The 27,742-nt window shown below is 43.3% G+C and overlaps 1 long non-coding RNA gene across 1 annotated transcript; it reads left to right on the forward strand.

Moving 5' to 3' along the window:
* Positions 1 to 1,629: 1,629 nt before the first annotated feature.
* Positions 1,630 to 25,938, forward strand: LOC119036919 (uncharacterized). Its single transcript, XR_005080100.2, has 4 exons — positions 1,630 to 1,727; positions 9,058 to 9,175; positions 20,392 to 20,583; positions 25,816 to 25,938. It is a non-coding gene; the product is annotated as an uncharacterized LOC119036919 (long non-coding RNA).
* Positions 25,939 to 27,742: the final 1,804 nt, after the last annotated feature.

Raw genomic sequence — 27,742 nt, forward strand, 5'->3', positions numbered from 1 at the left:
CTACAACCCGCCGAGTGGGAAGGGACCGTGTGTTTCTTCCTTCTCCCTCGCACTGCCAGGGTCCAGCTCTGTGCTTGACCTGTGGTTAAGGACAGTACACGTCTATTGTGGGATGCGTGGGTTCTTTGTATCCACGATCTTGTTTTACAGTGTTTAGCAGCTGGAAAAATATAAGAGAAGGTTATAAAATATAATTTATCTTTAACACGAAGAAAGGCCTTCAGTTGAATATTTGTGGGATGTGCCAGGCTTGAGTCCTGTGCTTTGGTTTATTCACCGAGTCTAACCGTTGCTCAGGAAGAGCATCTCCGGTTCTCCAAGACCCCCAGAGGTTAAAGACAAGATGAGCTGGAAGGGTGAGGAGAGAGGTCGGAGAAGGCTCTTTGTCTCCGAGGAAGGGGTGTTTGCAGTACCCCATGTCTCTGAGGGGGATTGGGGGCATGTGTTCAAAGCCTTGCATCCCCCCAGCCTCTTTCCTGCTGGAGAGAAGGAGCCAGAGAGGCCAAAGGATGCTTGTGTGGGTGGCCCACTTTCACTGGAGAGAGATTCCCTCCATTCACCTCAGTCTCTGGTGTTCTCAGTTACTGATGACTACAAATGCTTGCTGTTTCTCCCATTGAGATGTAAAGTCTGATGCCCTTCCCCCAGGGCTCTGGAATTTCTTAAGATTTTGGTTTTTTATTTTTTAGACAAGGGAGAGAGGGATGGGAGAAAAACATCAAAGCGTGGTTGCCGCTGGTGTGCCTCCTACTGGGGACCTGACCCACAAACCAGGCATGTACCCTGACTGGGAATCCAACCAATGACCTTTGATCCACAGGCTGGCACCCAATCCACTGAGCCACACCAGCCAGGGCCATTCTGGAGCTTCTGAGGTGAGGACATAAGCTTTGCCCTTGCCACTTGAGTTTCTTAGTCCACGCCATTTTCTTTGAGCCACCATGTAGGAAGTCAACTACCCTGAGACTTACTTCCAAGCTGTAGAGGTCATATGAACATTCTCTGGTCCGCAGTTCTGGACAAGCCCACCAAGGCTCTGAACACATGAGTGGAGCCATGCTGGACCTTCCAGATGAGGCCTCTGCCAGCTGACCACCATTGGCTGACCTCTCTGGATACCACGTGGGGCAGAAAAACTGTCCTGTTGAACTCTCCTGAATTCCTGACCCGCAAAGTCATCAGATGGAATGTTGTTTTAACCCGCCGCCTTCTGGAGCCATTTATGACACAGCAGCAGATAAGGGAGAGCCAGGGCGACCAGACTGTGCTGAGCCTCAGCTCCGCCTCGAGCCCTCCACTCAGCTCTACTGGGCGGAACCAACTCCAGGATCTGTGACCTCACTTCTCTCTGTCGGGACTGAGTATCAGAGGCTGGGCAGAAGTCCTCGGCCTCCGCCTTTGTACTCAACAGGATTCCTCAAATGTATTTTTGGACTGCAATCTACTATTTATGATCTCTTGTTAAATTTTACAGGCAGATAGGGAAGGGAGAGTTGGCAATGTTTCAGAATCCCAGCTAGATGAAATGTTTCTGTTGTTTTTAAAGAGGAAATGACAAGGCAAAAATCTGCAGCGCTCTTCCCGTTAATCCCGCTGTCCCCGCCCCCACCAGTTCTGCGTAGGGTGACTGTTCTGTGGCAGAGTCTCCAACTCTGAACGAGGACCCAGTTAGAGCACCCAGATATTTAGAGCAACCTGACTTCTTGACTACTCTCATCCTTCTACAGGTAACCCGGGGTGGGGGGGGGGGGCGTTGTTTACCTTTATTTTATTTGAATTTATTCCAAAACTTCAGAAGATTAAAAATGCATCTTCCTTTGCTGATGTTTCCATGTATCTATCACAGGATGACTGTTAGCAGGGCCCAGACATTTGGAGAATCCCAAACAATGAAATGATTGGCAGTTCATTTTCCAGGCTCTCCATGTCATGTCAATTATTAACAAAGAAATGAATCATTAAGGGCATTAACGGACCTGGATAGACTGTCTTGTCGGGGAACATTGTTCCTTACACAATGGAGCTGTTTTAACTTCTGGCCTTCCATCACTTACCTAGCAGCCTTGTCTCTCTCTGTGCTATGTATTTTTTAAATCAATTCTTTGATTTCTAATTATTTCCATGGATTTGTTAGTGACACTAGAGACATCAAAACTAATGCACTACCTTGACCTCCAACTCTTCCAAGCAGATTCTCAATGGTCAATGCTTCTGTACTGATTCATTTTTTCATTTTCATTTATTTCTTTCACCCATGCAATTATTTACTTATTCAATAAGCATTAAATGTGCCAGATACTGTGCTGGGCATGTGGGATGAAAGATGAAGAACACAGGGCTCTGATTCACTGTATAGGAGCTCACTGTACTTAGTAGGAGCTCAGTAAACACTTGCTGGATACATGACCTTTCTCTGACAGGACAAGCTGGGAACTCTGGTGTGTGAAACTGAAGCTCAGAGTAGGTCATGGGCACAAAGCTGGACAATAACAAGGCAAGAAGGAACCAAGGCGTGTCCGACCGTGCATCCTGACCACAGCACTGTACTCCTTCTTCCTCCTGCTCTGTCCTTACTGGTTCTCCCACCGCATTAGCTACATATCGATTCAAAGTCTGAGCCTTCAGAGGTTTGTACTGAAAAAGTCCTCTCCGCTATATCTCCTCACGTCAAGGCAATGCTTATTGGAGGATCCTGTTGCCAATTACAGAGCATTTTCTATTCTGTGATGGAAAGGCAACTGTATTCCAATAAGAACAAAAGATAGCTCAGGAGAAATTTTAGTCCACAAAAGATGCCAAAGCCCCTCTCAGAGGGCAAGGTAAGGCCAGTGCTTATCTTTGTGGCTGGTGAGTTTACTGGCCTGGTGAGCTTGCTCATGGGCTGGCCGTGTCAGGAGCCTGCGGGTTCCAAAGCCCAGGGCATTGTGGGAAGACCTTGGAGGCCTGGGAACTAAGGACAGCCTGAACATAGCTGATTCAGTAGCACTGATGGCACTGCCATTAACTCTACTCCTCGCCAAGCCTCCTATTTCAACACTGTCTAATTCTTTAAAGCCCTTTCTTCTATTCTGAGCACACACATGGCCAATCAAGGCCAAGCTTCCAGAAGAGAGGGGAATCCTGGACCCAAACCCAGGCAAACAGAATGGGGTAATAACTGCAGCAACTCCCAGAGGCATTTTTTAAACATGTCAAACATTTATCCTGATTCACTTTCAAACTATGGATCAGCTGCCAAGGAAGCAGGAAGTTATACACTGCTTAAAGGTGGCAGATGAGAAAACTCTCTGAGTTTCAGAAGAGAGCCAGAAGGCCCTGTCCAGCAGACCCGCTGGACACTCAGCCTGGGTGAGGAGGGTGACCACAGTGTCTAGTTTATATTGACTCTGAACCTTGGCTTGCCCTTTGCCTATATCCCTGGCTCCTCTCATAAGAAGCACTCAAACTTCCTTCCACCTTAGGTTCCTGGTCCTACCTCTGTACAGACAGCCAAGTGTTAGGATAGCAAAAACGTCCCTGGCCCAGTCTCTGCTGATAATAGCCTGATCTCTCACCTGATAACTGAATCTCCTTCTGCCATCTTCCATGCTGATTACAACTGCCAGCTGCCAAGGGCTCCCTCTGACCCTGCTCTCCTCCTGATGTCCGGTACCCCACCGTACCACTCCCCACAGCTCACACATGGCATCTTGCTGCAGTGATACTGTAAATCAGCACAAACTCATCTGAACCATGTTCATTAAAAGATTGGACTTATGGAGTGAGAAGACCTTGTGCCTAGAAAAAAAATCATGTTTTAGTGAGGAAAAGAAAGCAAGACATAAAATTGTATAACACAGACTTAAGAAGTTATTTAGAGGAAATCACAAACCTTAATGTGTATGTGTCTAACAACAGAGCATCAAAATATGTGAAGTAAGACAGATAGAACTGCAAGGAGATGAGCCCACTATTACAGCCGGAGACTTCGGCCCCCCTCTATGGGAAATGGACCGAACCATCAGGCACAAAATCAGTGAGGATGCAGCTGAACTCAATAGCACCATCAATCAAGTGGCTATAATTGGCACCTATAGATTACTTCACCCAAGATCGGTGGAATGCGCATTCTTCTCAAGCTAACAGAGAACATTTAACAAGGTGGACTGCATTCTGTGCCATGCAACACAACCTAACAAATGTAAAAGAATAGAAATCATACAATGTTTGCTCTCAGACCACAGTGGAATTAAACTAGCAATCAGGAACAGAAAGATAGCTGGAAAATCCTAAAATAATTGATTATTAAGGAGGACATATCAAAATTACCCTGAAATACTTGAATACTAAGCAGTACACATCAAAGTAACACATGGTTCAGAGAAGAAATCACACAAAAATTTAAAAAATATTTTGAAGTAAATAAAAATAAAAATACAACTTATCAATATGTGGAATACAGCTAAATTAGTGCTGAGAGGGAAATGTATAGCCTTGAATGCATATTGATTCACTAGGGAATTCTACCAAATTTTTAAGAAAAAAATTATACCAATTCTCTAAAATTTATTCCAGAATATTGAAGCAAAGAAAATACTTTTTAACTTATTCTGTCATCCCAGCACTATGCTAATACCCAAACCAGACAAAGATATTACAGGAAAACTACAGCGTAATATCTCTATGAACATAGATGTAAACATCCTCAGTAAAATATTAGCAAATCAAATCCAAAAATGGGTAAAAAGAATTATATACAACCAAGAAGGATTTATTCCCAGTATGCAAGGCTCGTTCAATTAATGTAATTCATCACACCAACAGGCTAAGGGGTGGGGGATCACAAGATTTCATTGATAAATGCAGAAAAAGCATTTGACAAAACGCAACAGTCATTCATGATTTTAAAAAATTTCATAAATAGGAATAGAGGGAGGATTTCCTCAACTTGGTAAGAATATCTATAGAAAAACCTATAGCTAACTTAATCAACGGTGAGACACTACATGCTTTCTCACTAAGACCAGAAACAAGGCAGGTATATTTGCTCCCACCACTCCTTTTTATTATCATACTGCAAGTCATAGCTCATGCAATGAGACAAAAAAGGGATATAAAAGGTGTACAGATTGGGAGGAAATAAATAAAAGTGTCTGTTTGCAGATGACATGGTTGTCTATGTAGAAAAATCCTAAAATATTGACCAAAAAACCCTCCTGGAACTAATGGATGATTATAGCAAGTTTGCAGGATGCAAGTTTAATATACCAAAGTCTATTGTTTTCCTATATACCAGTAGCGAACAAGTTGAATTTGAAATTAAAAGCAAAATGTTATTTAAATGAGCACTCCATACTAACGAAATCCTTACAACCAGGAATGCTAACAAAATAGGAATGGGATCTCTGTGAGGAAAACCACAAAAAGCTGGTGAAAGAAATCAAAGAACTTAATAAATGGAGAAATAGTCCATATTCATGGGCAGAAAGACTTACTATAGTCAAAATGTCACTTCTTCCCAACTCGGATATAGGTTCAATGCCATCTCAATCAGAATCCCAGCAAGTTATTCTGTGGGTATAAAATGATTCTAAAGTTTATATGGGGAGGCAAAAGATCAAGAACAGCCACAAGAGAAGAACAGAGTTTAAGCACTGACACGACCTGACTTCAAGGCAGTGACTAGGACAGCGTGGTACCGGTGAAGGGACAGACATTTAGATCAATGGAACAAAATAGAGGGCCTGGAAACAAACCCACGGAAGGGTAGCCCGCTGATCTTTGACAAAGAGCAAAGGCAATACAATGGAGAAAATGCAGTCTTTTCAACAAACGCTGCTGCAACAATTGAACATTTACATGGAAAAAATGAATCTAGCAAGGACCTTATTCACAAAAATTAACTCAAAATGAAACATAAACTTAAATGTCAATGCGAAACTATTAAAACCCTAGAAAATGACAGAGGGAAAAATTTAGATGACCTTGGTTATGGCAATGACTTTTGAAATATAACACCAAAGGCATGATCCATGGAAGAAATAATTTACACGCTGGACTTCATTAAAATTAAAAACTTCTGTTCTGTAAAAGACTCCGTTAAGAGAATGAGAAGACAAGCCACAGAGTGGTATAAAATATTTTCGCAAGACATCTGATAAAAATTATTATCCAGAATATACAAAGAACTCTTAAACTCAACAAGAAGAAAATAAACAACCCATTTAAAATATGAGAAAATATCTAAACAGACACCTCACCAAAGAATATATACAAATGGGAAATGAGCACATGAAGACGCTAAACATCATATGTCATTAGGGAATTTCAAATTAAAAAATAATGAGATATCACTACATACTTATCAGAACAACACATATCCCATACTCTAACAATGCAAAATGCTGGTGAGGCTGCAGAGCCACTGGAACTCTCATTCACTGCTGGTGAGAATGCAAAATGTCACAGCCACTTCAGAAGACAGTTTGGCAGTTTCCTACAAAACTAAATATACTCTTACTAATCTTACTAATCAGGCAACTGTCTCCTAGGTATTTACCCAAATGAGTTGAAAATTTCTGTGCACACAAAAAACTGAACATGGACATTTATAACAGCTTGACTCATAATTGCCAAAACTAGAAGCAACCAACATGCCCTTCAGTTAATGAATGGACAAACTAATCCATCCAGACAATGGAATGTTATTCAACACTAAAAAGAAATAAGTTACCAAGCCATGAAAAGACATGGAGGAACCTTAAATGCACATTGCTAAATGAAAGAAATTAATTTGAAAAGGCTACACAATGTGTGATTCCAACTATACAACATGCTGGAAAAAGGCAAAACTATGGAGACGGTAAGAAGCTCAGGGTTTGGGGGAGGGAGGAATGAAAAGGGGGAGCAGAGAGGAGTTCTAGAGTGGTGAAGCGGTTCTGTATGACAGGTAATACCTATAGAATGTACAGTACCAAGAGTGAACCCTAATGTAAACTGTGGACTTAGAGCGATAATGGTGTCTCAGTGGAGGTTCAAGGATGGTATCACGTGTACATACCACTGTGACACAGGATGTCAGTAGTGGGGGAAGCTGTGTATATGTCGTGGTTGAGAGAATGTGGGAACTCTCTGTAACTTCTCAATTTTGCTATGAACCTAAAACTGCTCTAAAAAGTAAAGTCTAATCTATTTTGATGGCTTAGGTGCATTTTATTGGTTTTCTTTCAGAATCCTTCTACAAAAGAGCAAAGTTAAAATCCAAGTCCCTAGAAAGAGTGTGAGAACACTTTCCCTTTCCTCAGAGCCCTCCACCCTTCTTCCCACGTTCATGGAGATGGAGGGCTGGCTGCTTTCATCTCCCAATGAACCCCAAAAGGGGAAAGACCTACCTCCTAGCAAACCCTGCCCCTCAACCCCATCCCCCACAAGGTGACCCTGGCTACAGGAGAATGTGGTGGAAACTGTTGGGATCCCACATAAAGTCCATTTAAAAACAAACAAACAAGCAAACAAACAAAACCCCCTCAAACACTGAAAGGAGGAGGACACAGAATAGTATAGCAAAACATAAACATAGACTAGAGAAAAGGACATTAAAATGTCATTAGTGACTATCTCTGGATAGTGTAATCATTGTTTTTATTCTACATTTTATTTTGTCTTTCCAAATTTACTATAAAGAAGATGGATTATTCAGATAATAAAAACCAACCATATTTATTTTAAAATAAGAGAAAATTAAAGAGCAGGGACTTTGAACGCCAAACTAAAACTCCACTCCTTTCCAGCTATGTGACTCAGCAAGGTACTTAGTACCGTAAACCTGTTTCTGCATCTGTAAATGAAGACGTGTGTGTGAAGACAAAACTGTTAAGAAATACGAATGTGCAAGACACCTAGACGATGCTCGATATGGATTAATTTCTGAGCGCTAGGAGATGTTGCTGGCCTTTTGTTCATCCTTCTCCCTTTCCCATCAGGACATTCACGCTGAAGCAAAGGACCAGGCCTAGGGCAACCCGCCTCCACGTCCAGCAAGCCTCTTGATTTTGGAGGAGAGAAGGGACTTCCACCAAGGAAGCCATAGTAACCATTTCTACTTTGAAACCCCCCAGAAAGTGCAAAGCTCTGGAATTGGCTGATTTTTGTTCTTTTGCTCCCTCTGCCATCCCACAAACGCATTTCTGTGTTTTCTGCCCCAGCCTAGCGGAGAAGCCAAGGGTACACGTCACCAGAAAATAGCTGCAGGGCCAGGGTCTTTTTGACAGACAATGAGCAGACGGCTGCAAGCATGGGGCAGCCAGGAAGGTGCCCAGAGCCACAAGGAGGACGGGAATAAAGAACTCAGTCTCCCAACAAGCCTGGGCCAAATCAGGCATTATAGGGGGAGTCAGGAGCAGATAACAGACCGGCCCCCTCCCACTAAGAGTAGGGTATGGAATGTGAAAGGAAGTAAGCAGGATGTAATGAGGGACCTTGGTTCTTACTCACATTTGGTTGTACTCGAAGCATTCCTAGCATGGCGGGAGCAAAGCCTACTTGGGAAGCACTGTTGTTGTCCGAGGCCAGGGCAGGTAGAAGGCATGGGGGCGGTGCCCAGGGTGTCACTGACGGCTGAGGGCTCAGGAGAGCATTCCAGCCTGGAGATGAGTGAAGGCAGAAGGTCAGCGATGACTCGGTAGAAGACTAAAGGACCGCTTGTTTCACACCTGTGAAGATGTGAGATAAAATAAAATAAAATAAAGGACAACTTTCAATGCTACGTTGGTCCTACTGCTGGAATAAATCAGTTGTCAGATTTCCATTAAAGACAAGTCCTCGTACTCTAAGCTTTAATGTTAGAACACTTGCCTATTCTGTTTTACCTTTCTGATTTTCATGGTCAGGATAGGAGTTTAAAAGCCAAGAAAATCTGAGTCAAATTTGCCAGTGGTGGTCCTATGACTGGGGCTGACCTTGACAGGAGTGTAGCAACAGATGACAACAAAAGCCTATAGGCATCTTTTAACCATAAACTTGACTCCCTTGTCTCTGTCATCTTACCTGCCTTCAGCCAAATTTCCTATTGTCCCTCAGACCTTTCCTGTGCTTTTGGGTACAAGCCATTTCCGGGAGTGGACAGGGAGGAGGATGGTACAGCTGCACTCTCAGCATCACCCACACACACTCACTGACCACCTGAGAGTAAAAAGAGGTAAGCAACACTTTTCTGCTTTCAATGACCTTAGACTGCTCTCCTGGGAAATGCAAGAATCCTTAGCCCTGGCTGTGTGGCTCAGTTGATCAGAGCGTTGTTCCACGCACCAGAAGTTTGTCAGGGCACACGCCTAGGTTGCAGGTTCAATTCACTGTTGGGGGACCTGTGGGGGTGGCAATAGATCACTGATGTTTGTCTCTCACGCCAATGTTTTTTCTCTCTCTCAGATCAATGAATGTATTCTTGGGTGAGACTTCAAAAAAATTTAAAGTGGTACCAGGCAGATGAATACCTACCTGCCTAAGAGAAGCTAACACAGATTCAAATTCTCTTTGTAGACGGGCATGTTCATCTTAGGCCATAGAACATCTTCACAAATAATGTTTTAGGACAGTGAGTAGCATATAATTAAAAATATCCAAGCATCAAGGAAACCAACAGAAGAACATGTAGACTTTTGATTACTGAATTAGTATTTGTAAGTTATAAAACATCCATGCTAATAAATGGTGATGGAAGGAGACCTGACTTGGGGTGGTGAGCACACAAAACAATATACAGATGATGTAATGCAAAACTGTACACCTGAAACCTATACAATTTTATTAACTAATAAATTCAATTAAAAAGTTTTTTTTAAAAATCCATGCTTAGTGTTTAAATATATTAGAAATATCCGCAGGGAATGGTAAACTTTAAAAAGTATCACTGGATTTAAAAAATAACAAAGTTTAAGTTTTAATCAAAATTAAAAACCCAGGGGATAGATTAGACACAATTAAAGAGTCAATGAAAGAGCAAAATAAATTTTTCTGAATGCAACACAGAACCCAAAAGATGGAAAATGTGAAACAGGGGTTGAGACATGCAAGATAACACAGAAGAGAGATTCCAGATGGATGGGGGAAGAATTGGGCAAAGACATAAGAACCACACATTTTCAAAACTGCTCCCAATACTTACCCAGAGATTCAAGAAACCCATCAAACTCCAAACGGGCTATGTAAAACATACTCAGATATATCACAGTGAAACTGCAGAAAACTAAAGATAAAGAGAAAAGTCTTAAAAGCAGCCAGAGAAAGCAAGAGAAGGTTGCCCTTAAAGGAGCAGCAGCTAGCCTGACAGCAAAGAAAGGAAGCCAGAAAAGCAGTGATAACTCTTCAGTGTGCTGAAAAATCACTCGCCAACCCAGAAGTGTATATGCAGTGAAAAAATTTTTTTCAAGAATAGGACAGGACAACATAAATAAATATTCCAGAGAAATAAAAATTGTTAGTTCATCACTAACCAAAGCTCCTAAAGAAAATACTAAAGGGTATATTTTACCTTAGGCAGAAAAACAGTGATCCTATTGGAATGTTTGAGATACAAAAAGAGTGAAGAGTAAAGAAAGGGGCCAATGCAAATGAACACTGACAATACAGAGTGGCGATTAATAATATTTGATTGTGTTTTAACAGTTGAATTAAAATATATGATAAAATGAACTTACAAGTAGGTAAGGAGGAATGGAATGTAGGCATTCTAAAGCCTTCATATTGCCTGAGAGGAGGGTAAAAAGTACTGCTTAACCTATTGCAAGACTTCTGTAGGTTAGAAGCGCAGGTTGGAAATTCTGGAGTAACCACGAGAAGAATAGAAACAGTGAGTATAACCGCCAAATTGGTGTGTGTGTGTTGGGGGAGTAGATGGAATAATTTAAAACTCTCAGTTAAACCGAAGGGACACAACAGGATGAGCGTCTGGGGTTACTCCATTTCCACCTACTTTTAGTTTGCTGGAGACGTGGAAAGAGAAGACTCATGATTCTGCCGTGGGCCACAGCTGCACCATCCGGTAGACCACGGAGAGCAGAGACCTCTGACTCACACTGCACTAACCTGATTCTCTCTCCCAGAGTTGAAAACAGAAAGAGAAATGGCTGCAGCCTCTGAGAGCAACAGCCCAGAAGAAATATCCTTGAGCTCAGTCCCTGAAGCTCGGTATCCTTCAGCCGTCCCTGAAGAAGGCCTGGCTCCCGCCCCACTGTCCTTCCCAAGACCTAGCTGGTCTGTGAGCTCTGCCACATGCTTCCAATACAGTCTATCACCAGTCCCTTCCCCTGAATCTTTTTTTTTGCCCTTGCTTAATCAGCCTTGATTTCCTTGAAACAAAAGAAATTTAACTGATGCCAAGAATCACTGCGGCAGATGCCAGATGTATCTCCACTCTCTTACACAAAAATCCAAATGTTTGGCATGAATGGTAAAGTTGTCTTCTTAGCAACAACTTAACCTGAAATGCAGCTGGATTCTTTAACTACTATCAAATATGCAAGATAAGGATGCCCAAGATGTAGCCCATATGGGGATGGCTCCTGTGGGAGGCCTTGGCTCTTACTTTATACTCCCTCAAAGGCCGTGCTCGCTCCTTTGTCATATCCTCCAAAACACATCCAAACCCACAACACATGAAGGAGAAAAACCGATGTTTTACTGAAGATTCTTTGGAGTCTGTGAAAGAGGGTTCACATCCCATACACATCACCAAGCAGAAACGTAATTCATTACCTTACAGGCACAATAGGCTGTTCCTAAAGAGTCACTGAATGGATTTCGCACAATTTCGTATAGTTCATAGAGCCTAAAAAAAGTGCATCACATGGAAACATGTGCTTACCCATTGGTCCTTGGAGAGAGATGGCTGCGACATCACCATTCAGGGGCCTGTAGGAGGACTAAAGGTTGTGGTACTGGACTAGTACTACAATGGATTCAAAGTTGGAAGCCATCAAACTAACAATGGGTGTACAACAGAATAGAGCTGTACAGCTCAATTTATCCACTGATTAAAGTGAGAAGCTTTAGTGCTTTATGTGAAGGGTATGGGCATATGGAAAAGAACCTGGGGTAGAGAAGAGGGGTCTCTGTTTCCTCTTCAAGGATGGTGCAAAAATAGATAAACCGAAGGAAGAACTCCATTTCTATGGACATACATCTAAAGCAAAAGCACTATTGGCCTAAAAGTAAAATTTGGACAGTGTCCATCCAAGCCCCAAATATCTCATTTAAGTGGAATTACCAGATAGAATACAGAATATGTGATGAACTTTGAGTTTCAGATAAACTACAAATAATTTTTTTAGTATATATGTGTCCTAAGCATTGCATGGGGGCATTTTTACTCTAAAAAAAGTCATTATTTATCTCAAATTTAAGTTTTACTGGGTGTCTTATATTTTTCTTTGCTAAATTTGAAAATTCCAAACCTATGGAAATAAATATTTGGTTTATGGTCTAGATATTTGACCTTGTATCATCCAAATAAATCAATCTCCTCTTCATATAGATGTTTGGCTATTGTGTAAAGCAGTGATTTTCAATCAGTGCATTGCAAGAATTTTTAAAGCATGCAATATCTATTTAGTCAGGGGCACTGACCTCCTTTCCCTTAGACTGTTAAATAAAAAAATGGCAACAAAGACTTCCACCAAGATGGAGGCGTAGGTGGAAGCACTGTCCCTTCTTCTCACACAACCAAGTGTAAAAACAATAAAGTTTTAGCAACAAAAACACAGCCAAACCACAGAAAATTGAACTATTTGGAATTCAGACAACAATGAACCCTTCAGCCAAACCGGTAAGAGGGGCAGAGCCAGTAGCAGAGCGGGGTTGGGCAAGAAAGATCCACTGGACCCACCCGGGGCATGTGACGCACCCAGGTGCACCAGCAGCCATGGGTGGATCCCAGGTGTGGAGCAGCGGGCGGACCCACTGAGGGCTGATCTCGGTCACACATTCGCACGCAGATAAACCGGTGAAGGAGCGAGTGGTAAGGCGGACTGTGCAGGCCCCAGTGGCGAGAAGCGGCAGAGGGAACTGCCATTGTCCCTCTCTGACCCCGCTCCCATATGCAGCGTTACAAACCAGCGACCTGGGTGGCTCCCGCCCTGGTGAACACCTAAGCTCCGCTCCTCATATGTAACAGGCATAAACAGAGCAAGACATGGCTCAAGAACAACTCAGAGCCCCAGAGCCGATAAATCTAAGTGATGAAGAAATAGCCAAACTTTCAGATGCACAGTTCAAAACACTGGTTTATCAGGATCCTCACAGAACTGGTTGATTTTAGTCACAAATTAGAGGAACATATGGAAGCTAAACTAATTGAAGTGAATGGAAATACACAGGAAACCAATAGGAAAGGAAAGGAAACTGGGACTCAAATAAAAGGAGTGGACCAGAAGGAGAAAAAAAATGACCAAACAGAAGAGGATGAAGAAACAAAAATTCAAAAAAAGGAGGAGAGGCTTAGGAACCTCCAGGACACTTTAAACGTTCCAACATTCAAATTATAGGGGTACCAGAAGGGGAAGAGGAACAGCCATGAGTGGAAAACTTATTTGAACAAATAATAAAGGAGAACTTCCCCAATCTGGCAAAGGAAATAGACTTCCAGGAAATCCAGAAAGCTCAGAGAGTCCCAAAGAAGTTGGACCCAAGAAGGAACACACCAAGGCACATCATAATTATATTAGCCAAGATTAAAATGAAGAAGAGAATTCTAGAAGCAGCAAGAGATAAGGGGACAGTCACCTACAAAGGACTTCCCATCAGACTGTCAGCAGATTTCTCAAAAGAGACCTTACAGGCAAGAAGGGGCTGGAAAGAAGTATTCCAAGTCATGAAATCCAAAGACCTACAGCCAAGATTGATCTGTCCAGCAAGGCTTTCATTTAGAATGGAAGGACAAATAAAGTGCTTCTCAGATAAGATCAAATTCAAGGAGTTCATCATCACCAAGCCCTTATTATATGAAATGTTTAAGGGACCTATCTAAGAAAAAGAAGATAAAAAGTATGAACAGTGAAAGGAGAGCAAACTCACAGTTATTAAGAACTACACCTAAAACAAAAACAAACTAAGAGGACAGCTAGATCAGGAGCAGAACCATAGAAATGAAGATCACATGGAGAAGATCACATAGCAACAGGGGAGTGGAAGAAGGAGAAGGGGGGAGAAGGTACAGAAAATAAGTAGCACAGACGGTAGGTAGAAAATAGATAGGGGGGAGGGCAAGAATAGTATGGGAAATATAGAATCTAAAGAACTTGAGACGTGGTCATAAACTAAAAGGGGGGAATAGTGGGGGAGGGGGTGTGCAGGGTGGAGGGGAATGAAGGGGGGAATAGAACAACTGTAATGGCATAATCAATAAAATATATATATTTTAAATGGTAACAGAGAGCACAACAGCCTTTTGTTGTGAATGAATCAAAATTATACCTATTTTTTGGTCAGAATGGCAAACATAATTTATTGGTGTGCTGCAGAATTTTAGTGAGTAGTTTACATGTGCCATGAGATGAAAAAGGTTCAAACTCACTGGTGTAAAGTATTAAAAGCTCACTTTCTCCTATCCTTACATCCCTTTGGTCCTTTCTCCCCCTAACCATAAGTGTTTGGTTGAAACAAAGGATTTTTCTTGCTATCCGCCCAACTCTCAAGGGCTCAAGGACCAAAGCTTATTATTGACTTTCAGTGAGGTGACACTGATAAAAGGGTTCAAAATGACTCCTCTAGATGTTACAGATCTCAAAGTGTGAAAAAGCTCAAAGTGACAAAACCAACTCATCCTTGACATACTTTCCCATCTGAGTCACAGAGCTCTGGCCACCAGGGACCATGTCAGAAAAGCCAATCTTAAGGAATATGTTCATAATCTTTCATAACAAATAATGACCCATGTGGATAAAAGAAACAAAGATGCTTTGCAAGTCCACAAATGCCAGGGTTCAAGGTATAGAATGTTGGTGGAAGTGGAGGAGAGAAAACTGGTCAAAATACACAGAAATCTGTACGACAAAAAGCTATCATTGGGACTGATGCCATTTTTTGTTGTCAGGGTCCAAGTGTATATACATTGATAATTCATCAACCCATTTTAATGGGAGGCCAAGCCTATCTACATTAGGGGAAAATTTGATTTTAAAGGTCCTTTAAAAAGAACCAATTTTATTTCCTTCAAGTAAATGCAGGGGAACTGTTAGAAGTTACACTTTAATGAATAGATAAGCATAGGGTACACGGTTAAAATGACGAAGGACCACTTAGAGTTTTTTGACCCTAAGGAGTGACTAACTTCTCGTGGCACTGCTACATAATTCATATCAAGTAATATAAATTTTAAAAACACATATTTTTAATAAATTTCATGGGTACAAGTGTGCTATACTTCTTGGGTGCCTGCCTGGCTTAGAAAGATTTCTCTTTACTAAAAATGGCTTCAGAACTCAGAAGTTATCTCTCAATAGACTAAGTCATCCGATTTTTTCCCCAGCAACCACAGCTGATTGTCCAGAAGCTGTCATCTGACCCAGGCTGGACCAATCAGAATATCTTTCACACTGAGACTTGAATTCAGGCCCCTTTAAGAGGTGGAAGCCTGGTATGTGAGTCTTGGGAGTTCTCCGTGCCACGGGAAGGATCTTGACTATTGCAGGAGACTGAATCCCACATGTGGAGAGAAGCAGAGACATAGAGCATGTGTCCTGTTGAATTCCAGTCCCTAGTTCTACTTGCCCCTGAGGCTCAGGTGTCCCTACTTCCCAGGGCTGTGTGAACTGTTGCGTGTGTTTATCTGGTAAATTCTCTCTCTCTCTTTTTTGCCTATGATAGCGATGTTCCTTCCATTTGTAACAAAAGCACCCTGAATATTTCAGCATGGTGTATCATGTGCTGTGCTGCCGCTAGGGTTGTATAGAGATGTATGGAATAGAACTTTTAGCTGTAGGGACTTTACAGTATTGTGCACAAACCATAATATAGGGTGGAAGGTAATAAGTGCTGGAAGGGGATTCAAGAGCTGAAAGAAAGCAACGGTGAGGCTTTAGGGACAAGTTCTTGCCTGAGATAGCTTTTCAGCTTGCCTCTCAGGTAAGATAAGATTTAATCGTATGGCAATGAGGGAGAGAATATCCTGGAGACAGAGAAGACAACATGAGCAAACATTTAGCAGCATGCAAAATGGGATATCTGTGGAAAACAGCCATGCCTGGCAGGTCAAATCACTCAGCAGCAATGGGCAGCCCTGAAGATTCTTAAGCAGGAGAGGAATGTGGTCTTCGGAATAATAAATCCAACAGTGGATTGAAATGAGGGAAAGAATAAAGGCGCGCTGTTAGGAGGCTGCTACGGCATTCTGAGCTGAAAATAACGCATGCTTTAAGTAGGAGGAAGCCAACAGGAGTGGACAGAAAATGAGGAAACTACTTACTTCAGATAATCAATATTTTTAGTAAAGAAGGATATCTAAAGAGCAGGAGACTGAGATGGAATGTGAACTTGAGGAGTGAAAAAAAGGCTTTGCTAGTGGGTGGGGGCAGGGGTGAAGCTGCGAGAAGGAGCCAGAAGTGGCTACAGGGCAGACCAGGGTCATTGAAGTCTTCCTTGAGGTTAAACAATAAGAACTAGAAGTAAAACCACCAACCGGGCTCTTCGGCAGGTGGCCTCACATCAGAGAAGAGAAAGTGGAAGATGCAGGTTACCCAGAGAGGGCACCTCGTGAAGTTCGTGGAAAAGAAAGAACAGGAGTGCTGGAGTGAGAACCTTAGAGAAATGGTTGAGCCCAGGAATGGCCCCCCCAGGGGACTGCATATCTTCAAAGGGGGAAGTCTGTAGCCTGGGCGAGGGTGCAAGCAAAGTCAGGGGGACACTCAGAAGACAGTGAGGAGCACGGGGACCGTCAGTCCAGCAGGGTTAAGGGAATGTGAGATCCTGCAGAGCTGAAAGGAGAATGTCAGGGTTCCAGAGCGTGGGCCTGGAGTGGTTCTGCGTGGTCTGCTTGTGTCTTGATGACAGAAGACCAGCGAAGATAAAGGTGTCCAGACCTGAGGGGGCTGAGGAACTGTAAGGAAAGGTTATATTTGGATGTTTCTAGAACGGGGAGGAACAAAAGACCAGAGCATCTGAAGAATATCCTCAAGAGTGGTAGGCAGGAAGGTCTGGGCATCAGAATGGTGGAGACTCCATAGACGTTGTTGAGAGTTGGTGATGGAAAAAATAGTCAGAAAAAGGAACTAAGGAAAGGAATAAGGAGCGGCCCTTAGCGGCACGTCAGTTTGGAATGGGGCAGGAGGGGGACAGGAGGTATGCACATGGAATGCTGTGCAAGGAGGGGAGAAAGTGTCCTGCAGATAAAGGCAGATTTTGATTGAAGGGGGGGTGATGAAAGGAGCGGTTGGAGTAGAGATTAATGATACGGGATGGTTTGTGTCCAGGAGATGACTGGTTTCCCCAGGTGCCCTGAGGAGAGCTCAGACGGAGCTGTAGAGGAACAAGAATGCAGAAAAAAGATGAGCACAGTTGATAATTTCCCGTGGTAAGTTTAATGAAGTGAGAGGTAGCTTAAGACTCACAGTAACGATAAGGAAGCAGATATAGGAAGATGGATTCTCCCCAGAGTTCTTTTTAAAGATTGTTTTCACAAGCGTGTCTATGTCCCCCTCCCACACTCGAGCATTTATGTGCTTGGTGAATCATGCGTGAGTGCACATGCAACGTAATGAGGACTCACCCGGCCTTTGCTGCGTTTGGAGATAAGGGACCTGTGTCCCTTTTTGATCACTGAGTAGACAGCTGAGTGTAAAATATCCCAGAGAAAATAGATGTTTCCCCAACTCTCTTTTTCAGTCTTTGGAGTGGGGGGAGACGGGGGGAGGGAGGAATGTCAAGTTCAATAGCAGAAAGGGAAGCAGAGTTGTCTGAGGGCCACCTTAAGAGGTAGAGTCCATTTTCCCTTCAGAGCTTCTTCTCCAAAGCCTCAGAAATTGGAAGATTATCACCCCTTTGGCTTCTCCCTACAGCGTGGATGTAAAGTAACCCTGTTCCACTCATTTTCAAACCCACCAGGAAGTGCTTGGGGTGGCCCCAGTTTCAGGCCCCAGATGCAGGGAGTCCTGTTTGGCGAGGATAGATCCTACAAATAGCGGAATTAGGCATGGGTCCCAGAGCTGCACCCAGAGACCATGAAGGTGCTCCCCTCGTTGGATCCCTCCTGGCATTTGTCATCCATGTCATGAATGAGGCAGCAGCATGGGGCAGTGGTTAGGATGTCCACCCACTGGCTGTGTGACCTTTGGCAAGTTATTAGAGTTCTTTACTGTCCCTCACCCAGATCACCAGTATGATGTCATCCTGGATCATCAGTATGATGGTAATATACCTCATTTGTATGAATCGTGAACACGGAGCATGAAATTAGCCCAGCACCTACTGCAGAGTTGAGCTGGCTGCTCATGTGCACACACACATTGCTTATTATTGTAGATTCAACAAGCTTTCAGTGAGACGCAGGAGGCAGGCCGCGTGTGCAGTGTCACCCAGTCCTTGAGTAGCACAAGGACAGATCGTAGGCCAACGGTACCAGGGCCGTGGGGACAGCCCAAGTCCTTGGGAAGGAGGAGCTTTACAAATCCAGGGGGCTGGAGGAGAGACTTCAGGTGTGCCCTGGGTTGCTCTGTATTTCTATAACGAGGTTCCGGGAGCCTCACTCCTCAGTGGGGTCTGAACCCCACTGAGAGCTGGCATCCTCCAGTTAGAAATGCTGACTCTCACCAGAGCTGCCGGAATCAGAGCCTGCATTTCCAGGACACACAGGTGACTTGTGTGCACGCTGGAGCTTGAGAAGACATGCTGTTGAGGGATGAGGCTCTCTACTGACTCGATTTACTTAATCAGCACAACCTTCCAATAAAGGTGTGGACAGCTCACAACCTTGTGTGGCTTCTGGGGAGCGAATGAGAGGAGGTGATGGTCAAAGGAGAGACCTTTAGGCTGGCTCCCTCCTAGTCAACTAGATTTCATTCGCTCCTCGCTGGGAAGGCTATTAATACGGAAAAAGAGTGGGATAGACCCTACTGAACACTCAGCAGTGCCTGGTGATTTGGGGCCTCAGAAAATCAGATGAAACATTTTAGGGAAGCAAATTAATGAAGTGCCCAGTGCGAAGGAATCAAAGCCTAGGTTGGCCCCATACCGGCTGTGTTTGCAAAGCGCCTGGTGCCGTACTTGCGAGTGTGTATATGTGTGTGCATGTGTGTGCACATGTGTATACAGTCCTCCTACAACATGCATGGTGGGGAAAGACGTCTGCTTTCTTTCATAAACAGAACCAGTGTATCTGCCTAAGAGGGAATGCTATTTGAACACCTCTTGTCAGGGCACACAAATTCTCTCCAAAGATACAGGATGGAGTTTTCTTTCCTGTGACGTAGAACTGGTCTCTGGGCCCAGCCAGCTCTCCCTTTCTCTTTGCCTTGCCCCCAACACCTTTTCCCTCCATTGTTATCATTTAACAGAGAACACAAGTTTCCAGCTGACAGAGCCCATGCCCAGCTCCTCCACTGAACATTGCACAGGCGACCCGTCTCGTGCCGCCCCAGTAAACAGACAAGTCAGGAGACAGTGTCCCAGTGCTGCGGGAGCCCAGCCCGGGTGCTCCAGGAGTCAGGCCCTGCCGCTTGGCCTTGGGACTCCTACTCCCCGAAGGAGCCTGTGGGGTCAGCAGACCCCCTGTTCATCAGCACCACTCTGGGATTTGCCCTGTTTGGTCAGGAATGTTCCTCAGATAACGAGCTGAGAGGAATGCAGGCTCTCCATCAAAGTTTCCCAGTGACGGCGGATCTTTATCATGCCCCGGCAAGGGCAGGCACACCACTGGAGCAACTCCCTGCGAAACCTCAGAACCGCGACACTCAACTCCTGGAACTGAGTTGCAGGAAAAAGTGTGCAGGGGGTTGCTTGCTCCAGGACACCTTTGACCTGGAACTGAAAACACCCTTTATTTTTCTGTCTTGCTCCTCCTTTTAGAGTGACCCCAGTAACTGCAGATTACTTAACGGTTATATTTAGCAAGTCAGGGAAGGGATTAGGCAGTCCCAGCCAAGCAGCCTTCCTTCCAGGCCTGGATTCCTTTGCCTCCCCTCCAGTTCCTTCCTGCCAGTTGACTCTTAACCCCTTCCTTCCCTGGCCAGCCTCAAACATCAGCAGAACAGATAGACTGTGAGAGAGGCTGCCCAAGTGTCCAGGTCCAAAACTCAGCAGCCGAAATCCTGCTCTGAGACAGACTTCTCTCTTGGAGCCTGAACATTTTTTGATCATGCAGTGTTTCCTAATAAAAAGTTATGCAAGTACCCTTGGAACGGGAAATGACTTAAGCTTTTCTTTTATCAGCTCATAGACTCTGAAGAATGAGCACAAGTCAAGGCTTTGGAGGAGGGACAGCTGACTGATGAAAACGGAACATGAACCACTCCCCCAAATCCACCAAAACGGAGCAAAGAATGGAAAAGGGCCTAAACTGGGAGGAGGACAAAGTGAGCGGAGGAGGACACAGAGGGGAGAGTGCATGCCTTTGCCCCAGCTGTGAGTAAAATTAAAAGTCATAGTAACGAAAGCCCTAAACACTGAGTTAACGGGCACGTGTGCATGGGAGGAGGGGCAGGGCGTGCAGCAGGAGACCTCCGACCTTCATCTTCCGTTTGAGAAGGCCTTGGCCAACACCTAAATCTGAACGTGGAGACGGAGCTGAGTGGGCTTGTATTTTAGAAATACAGAGTAAATACTAGGGAAAAAAATACCTTAAAAGAGGGGGAATTCGAAGTACAGGACTCAAATGTAGTAAGGGCTCTTGTCTTCCATATTCCAGCAGAATTTAGTTTTTAAACTAGGTCATGTATTTTTCTCATAAGAATTGAAATGTAAAAATGTAAAAGATGTAAAGAGAAATGCCTCAAGTTTCATGTTTCTACTCAGGGCTGGCTCCATGGGGTTGGTTTAAAGCCTGAGCCATTCAGAGGCTGACTCGATTGAACTATCTCCACCACACCCTTGAGAGGAAAGCAAACAGACCTTGCCCCATGAAGTATGACTAAAAAGATAGCATTTTCCTTTGACCCTGCCTGGCTTCCAAAGAGGCAAACCTGGGGTAAATCTATTCCACTCTAAACCGTAGGCCTGGGCAGGGTACAGAGGAAGGGCTTGCAAAGGGCCCGTTCCAATGGAAGAATTTGCATCTCCTTTGCTGCCCAGATTTCTATTTCCCACGTTCAAAGACTCCACGCACCAGGTAGACCTGGCCTCCCTGTGATTCCTGCCCAGGCGACTACCCCTGGGGCCGGCCCGCACCTGCAGTGGACCTTGTGTAGGGGGTGTGCCCCGCACGCCACTTTCCACTGGTGTCTGGGGGGGTCCTCGCTTGGGAGTGGGGGTGGGTGGTCATCCACGGAGTCCTTCTTCTCAATGTACAGAAGTGCATTAAAACCCTGGGCCCGACTGCTAGGATCCACAGACCGTAACTCAAAAGCCACCGTCCCACAGTGGCACACATGCTGCCTCTGAGGAAAACGCAACGCATCACTGTGTCTGGGCAGCCCTTGCAAAAATGTGTGAAAAGAAGCAGCTGAGATGGTATGAAGCCTCAGTAAAGGCCCTGGCGTACAGTCAGCACTCAAATAATATTAGTTATCACTATGAGAATAATCATGATCACTTTGAACAGGACACAGTCTCAAAACTGTGACGAATTTACATTGCATTCTCTTACCAATACATGCCTTTTCTATTTTTTTAAAGATTTTATTTATTTATCTTTAGAGGGGAAGGGAAGGAGAGAGGGAGAGAAACATCAATGTATAGTTGCCTTTCGTGCATCCCCTGCTGGGAACTGGCTTGCAGGGAACTGGCCTGCAACCCTGGTATGTGCCCTGACTGGGAATCAAACTGCGATTGTCTGGTTCGCAGGCCCACGCTCAATCCACTGAGCTACACCAGCCAGGGCCTCGTATTTTAATTAATTAAAATAGTTTAATAAACCCATTGGTTGATTATAAACAAATCCCCTGGATTCCAGAGATTTCAGCTTTGTAACCTATGAAAAACTGAACACCACTGCTGCCCAAACAAGGTATAAGGAGAGCTGCTAACCTTCTCCGAACTTTCCTCTTTGTCCTAAAGCCAACGAGATGTGCTGGCTACCGCTTTAAGACAATATACTATTCTACTGAGGAAAGCTGTCACAATTTTATAATCATTCCCCCAAAACTGGATATTTAGATTACTTCTTTTCATATTATTTATGATGCTGGATGAGCATTTTTGTTAAAAAGCCTTTTTCCACAATAAGCTTATTTCCTTATGTTAGACTCACTATTGGAAAATAGTAAAGGGGAATGAAGATTTTGCATTTAAAAGGTTCTTGATTTTTATTTCCTAAGAGTTTTACTACTTTATAGTCTCACTGAGAGTAGTTTATCTTGCTGGCATCAAATAATTTTTTTGGCCCTGGCTGGGTAGCTCAGTTGGTGAGAGCGTCATCCCAATATGCCAAGGTTGAGGGTTCAATCCCCAGTCAGGGTACACAGATGAATCAACCAATGAAGACATAAGAAGGTGCCAACCGCAAATCAATGTTTCTGTCTCTCTCCCCCTCCTTCTTCTTTTTCTCTCTAAAATCAATTTAATACATAAAAAAATGATTTACTTCTCTATTAAATTACCACAAATTTAGTGGCTTAAAACAACACACATTTATTATCTGATAGTTCTCGAGATCAGAAGTCCAACACGATTCTCAATGGGCTAAGGTAAAGGTTTTGGTGGGGCCCTGGCTGGTGTAGTTCAATGGATTGAGCACTGGCCTGGGAACCACAGGGTTGCTGGTTCAATTCCCAGTCAGGGTACATGGCTGGGTTGCAGGCCAGGTTCCCAGCTGGGGGCGCTCAAGAGGCAACTACACACTGATGTTTCCCTCTCTTCCACTCTCTATAAATAAATAAATAAAGTCTTTAAAATCAATAAATAAAAACATAAGTTTTAAAGTATTGGTGGGGCTGTGTTTCTTCTGGAAGCCCCCAGAAAGAATCCATTTCTTGCCTTTTTCAGCTTCTAGAGGCGGCCCTAGAAGAGGCAAGCCCATTCGTTGGCTTGTGGCCCCTTTGCTCCATTGCCAAACCCAGCAGCACAGAACCGAGTACTCCTCACACCGCCATCTGTCTGGTTCTCTCTTCCACCTCCCTCTTCCCCTTAGAAGGATCTTTTTTATTACACTGGACCCAACAGGATAATCTTCTCAAGATCATCTCATTAACAAACTTGATTCCAGCAGTAACTATACTTCCCCTTTGCCATATATTCTAATATGTTTACAGTTTCCAGAAATTAAAATGTGGACATCTTTGGGGTGCGATGGGGGGGCATTATTCTGCCCCCTACATTCATGCCTAGCTTCAAGTCAATTAGCACACTTGATTTTCCTGGACACGGTCATGGTCATACGGACTAATCCAGTCCAATCAGAGTAAATGTCAGCTCTAGCTAGGAATGTTGGGACAGAGGACTCTCACTCTTCTTCTAGACCCATCTTGCCTACCAGTACAGAACCCACTAGCCACAGTAGGCTTTTGAACACTTCAAATTAGGGTACTGTGACAAAAAAATTAATGCAAAGTATATTAGCCATTTAAAAATGATTATATAGTAAGATAAAGTTTTGCATATATTGAATTAAATAGAATACATTATTAGAATTAATTTACCTTTTTCTTCTTGCTTTTTAAATATGTGACTACTATAAAATTATAAATCACACATAGGCTTCGCATTATATTTCTACTGAGTGGTGCTATCCCAGATGATAAAGCAAATAGATGTGAGTCCTGAAACTGCTCTAGCAATTTTTGCCAGGTTGTGGAAAGTCAGCTTAGATGAAGCTGGAACTGAAGAGGGAAGAACAGAGGGAAAGAAATTGGCTCCTTGATAATATCATTGAGCCACTGGTTCAACCAACCTAGAACCATCCAACCATACTCTTTCTAGTCTAACATACTCGTAGACTTTCTATCCCCTCCTCTACAGCCCAGGTGAACACTTTTCCAGGCTATGCATCCCTTCCCCTTAGTCTCAAATATAATGTCTAAATAAGTCCTTGAGCAATTACAAACCTTTAAAAAAACACTAGCCCTTTCTAAAATGGTTAAAGTAGCTATATGATCAGTGTAAAGCGTTTGGTCAACACAGTAAAGCCAGAAGACAGTATCCATAACCCATCCTAACATCTCTTCTCCCTACGTTAAGCAAACATTCTATTCTGGTATGTGTAACTCAAATAGCATTTAAGTCAAAAAGTACAACAATTACTACATCATCCAGTGAACAGCATCCAGAATGTGTTTGCTTGCCAGACAGAGCAGCAGAGAGGGGGTTACTTCTCACTTCCTTCTTCTGGAATCTTCTCGTTGTCAGTTTATCTACTCATCTCCAAGACTTTTGAGTATTTAAGGTATTTCTCCTCAAGCTATGCCATTTCCAACCAGTCTCACCAAGGAGGTGGCTGCCAGCACCTTGAAGATGAAGATCTGTGGCTTCCTTCGTCCTCTTCCTTGGCTTTCCTTGACCTTTGGTCTGTTCTGTAACTTCTCTGTGCAGAATTCTTTTCAGTGCCGTGGGACTCGGCAAGTTCAGCTGCAGCAGCAGCAGCAGCTCAAGCTGCTCTGTGAGCCTCCTGTTATCCATGCTGCCTTCAATTCCAGTGGCCTTAAAGTGGTGTCTGCTCACCCTTAAGCAAAGCTTAGGATGCCTTAGGAAATGGTAGACAATTGTTCAAAATTGAAATACAGCTTTGCCGCTAATAACACACAAATCTCATAGGCATAGAGGATCTCACAATAACAGTAACAGCACGAGGCCGAAAGAAAAAAAGCCTGCTGGAGCCTCCTCTGGCCGTGTGCTGTTGCTCATAGGAAGTTGTCTGAACCTGGGAAGCTCTGTGCACCCACACGTAATGCGAAGTGTTCTGTGTCTGCAAACTTGCATTGTGTGCCAGACTGCCATTGAACCAGTTTCCCTTTTTTTCTAGAGTGGCTTTTCTAATGGGGTTGGGGTCAGAGGGATCACAGGTCTGAAATAAGAATATTCTAGAATGTGTTCTAGAATATATTCAGTTAGATGCTATTTTTAAAACAAAAGCTCTTAACTTGCTTTTTAACAATGCAGATGTTATTTTATTCATAAATAAATTTAAGATAAAAGTCATTCAAAGTCTTTATAAAGACTCCATATTACTTAAAATTAATATTAAAAGCTAGCAGTGAGCCCTGACTGGTGTGGCACAGCGAGTTGGATATTGTCCCGCACACCAGAAGGTTGATGGTTCAATTCCCAGTTAGGGCACATGCCTGGGTTGTGGGCCAGGTCACCAGGTAGGGGCGTGTGAGAGGCACCTGATTGATGTTTCTCTCACATTTTGATGTTTGTCTCCCTCTCTGTAAAAATAAATAAATTAAAAAAAAAAGTAAAGTTAGCAGTGAGATTTTACCCGTGTTTGATTGCCTTATGGCCAGAAGCCTATGACTTTCATAATCCCATGGCCCGCAGCCCCAAATGGTTTATATGCTGGGAGGAAGAGTCAGACGGGGAAAAACGCATGACTTGGTAAGAGGTGGTCAAACTCTCCATACCCCCAAATGTGGGTTGCCATGGTGGAAATGAACTGGAGAATGTAGCCAAGAAGATGCAGTGTGACTTTCTGTATTCTGCCTTCTTGAATCCAAGATGACAATTTGCAGCCTCAAACCCACTGACTCCCTCCATTGTTGGCAGAGACAAGGAAGAACAGAGAGACTTGGCCAGACCTTGCTGACCAGGGAAATTGACCTCGACCCCTTCTGATTATTACCTTGGGCTGCAGAAGGGCATGAAGCTGCCTGGAGGATAAAGGGCCTGCAGCGGGTGAGTGTTAAACTTTCAAGGAGAAATGACAACTTCTAAAATGTTTCATAATGAATCAGAAGCTCTCCCTCCCTTTGTGGAAAGCAGAGATGAGGGTGGTATATAGAGAGGGACAGAAACATGAGAATGGGGGCCTCTCCTTTCTATAATAGAAAGCAATACCTAATCTAGAACCTTACACCTAGCAGTCATCTCGCAGGCATTTGCTACTTGTTTGAATGCTGTGATGGCATGAGCATCTTTGTCCTTATTTATAATGGAGTTACCAAGTTGTACTTTCATGTGATGCTTTCCTGATTGTTTGCGATGTTTAAGCTATAACATCCAGCTCCTCCCTTCAAAGAGCTTGTAATCTAATTGAGACAAAACACAAAATATCGTATCCATAAAAATTTACATAAATGTTGAAGACAATTATAAAAGATATAAAGCAGTCAATGGTTAACTGTCCAGTAAATGATAAGGACAATACTCACTAAAGGCTTCCCAAGGAAGAATGGACTACTTTGAGCGAGGCCGGCCAGGGAAAGGCCAGAGGAAACAGGATTTCAACTGACCTCACAAGAGAGCTACCAGTAAAAAAGGAGAAGAGAAGACAGGGTGGATGTTCCAAAAGGTGTAGCCAAGTATAGGAAAGATCAAGGTAGATTTCAGAAATGGTGAATAAAATGCTTTGACCAAAGCATAGAGTTTATTAGGGGAACAATGGAAGGTAAGATTGACAGGTTATCTTGGTATCAGAATTTGAATGACAAGCTAAGGTATTTGAACTTTAGGTATAGGCAGTGGGAAGTCATCAATGCTTCTGAGCAGAGTAATAATGAGATCAAAGTGGATCAAAATCAAGTCTTTGGAAAAAATGCTAAAAAATGTTGACATGGTACTATTAGGATGGTATTGTTTTCTTCTCTATTTTGCAAACATTTAATTTTTCCAATCAGAATTATAATCAGGTCATTTATTGCTAAAAGGTTAAGTAATTTTCTTCATAGTCTCTCCATACTATGTCTCCTCTCTAGAACTTTCTTGGCTTTAGGCATTTGGTTTTGATATGCAATACCTTGAGAAGTCCAACTAACTTGCTGTCCTACTTGAGATTCCAGTTCAATAGAATGTCAACATGCCTTTACCATAGGCATAAAGTCTACAAAGCACTTGGCTAGAGATCACTGTGCTGTCATGCTCACAAGTTGTTCCCATAAACATCTAACTACAAAAACAATCTCTTGGTGTCTAGTCCCATCCTGGCTGCTTTCCTACCCCATGGTTCCTTGCAACAAGCCATGACTTTATTTATTCCTCTCTTCTGTTCATGCTAGCTCAGGTTCATCTTCCTTGCCTGTCCTCAAAGAACTTCACCTGCTAAGCTAGTAGGAAGACCTATTTTTCTTGCTAAAAACTAGTTTAAAATGGATGGCTTATTGATTCTTTTAAAATTTTTTTATTGATTGATTTTACAAAGAGAGAGAGAGAAACATCAATTTGCTGTTCCACTTAGTTACACATTCATTGGTCTATTCTTATATGTGTCCTGAGGGAGGATTGAACCATATCAGGATAATGTTCTAACCAACTGAGCATTATTGCTTATTATTATGCTTTGTCGTCCAACACAGAAATTTTGGTTCTTGAAAAACTGTCTGGCCCTGTTAGAAAAATGGGCATTCTTAAACTGCCAATAGCCCTGGCTGATGTGGATCAGTGGGTTGAGCGCTGGCCTGCAAACCAAAAAGTCCCCAGTTCAATGCCTGGTCAGGGCACCTGCCTGGGTTGCAGGCCAGTTCCCCAGTTGGGGGCA

This window comes from Artibeus jamaicensis, unplaced genomic scaffold, assembly GCF_021234435.1.
Source record: "Artibeus jamaicensis isolate MK-2021 breed Jamaican fruit bat unplaced genomic scaffold, CSHL_Jam_final scaffold_833, whole genome shotgun sequence".
Classification (NCBI taxonomy): Eukaryota; Metazoa; Chordata; class Mammalia; order Chiroptera; family Phyllostomidae; genus Artibeus; species Artibeus jamaicensis.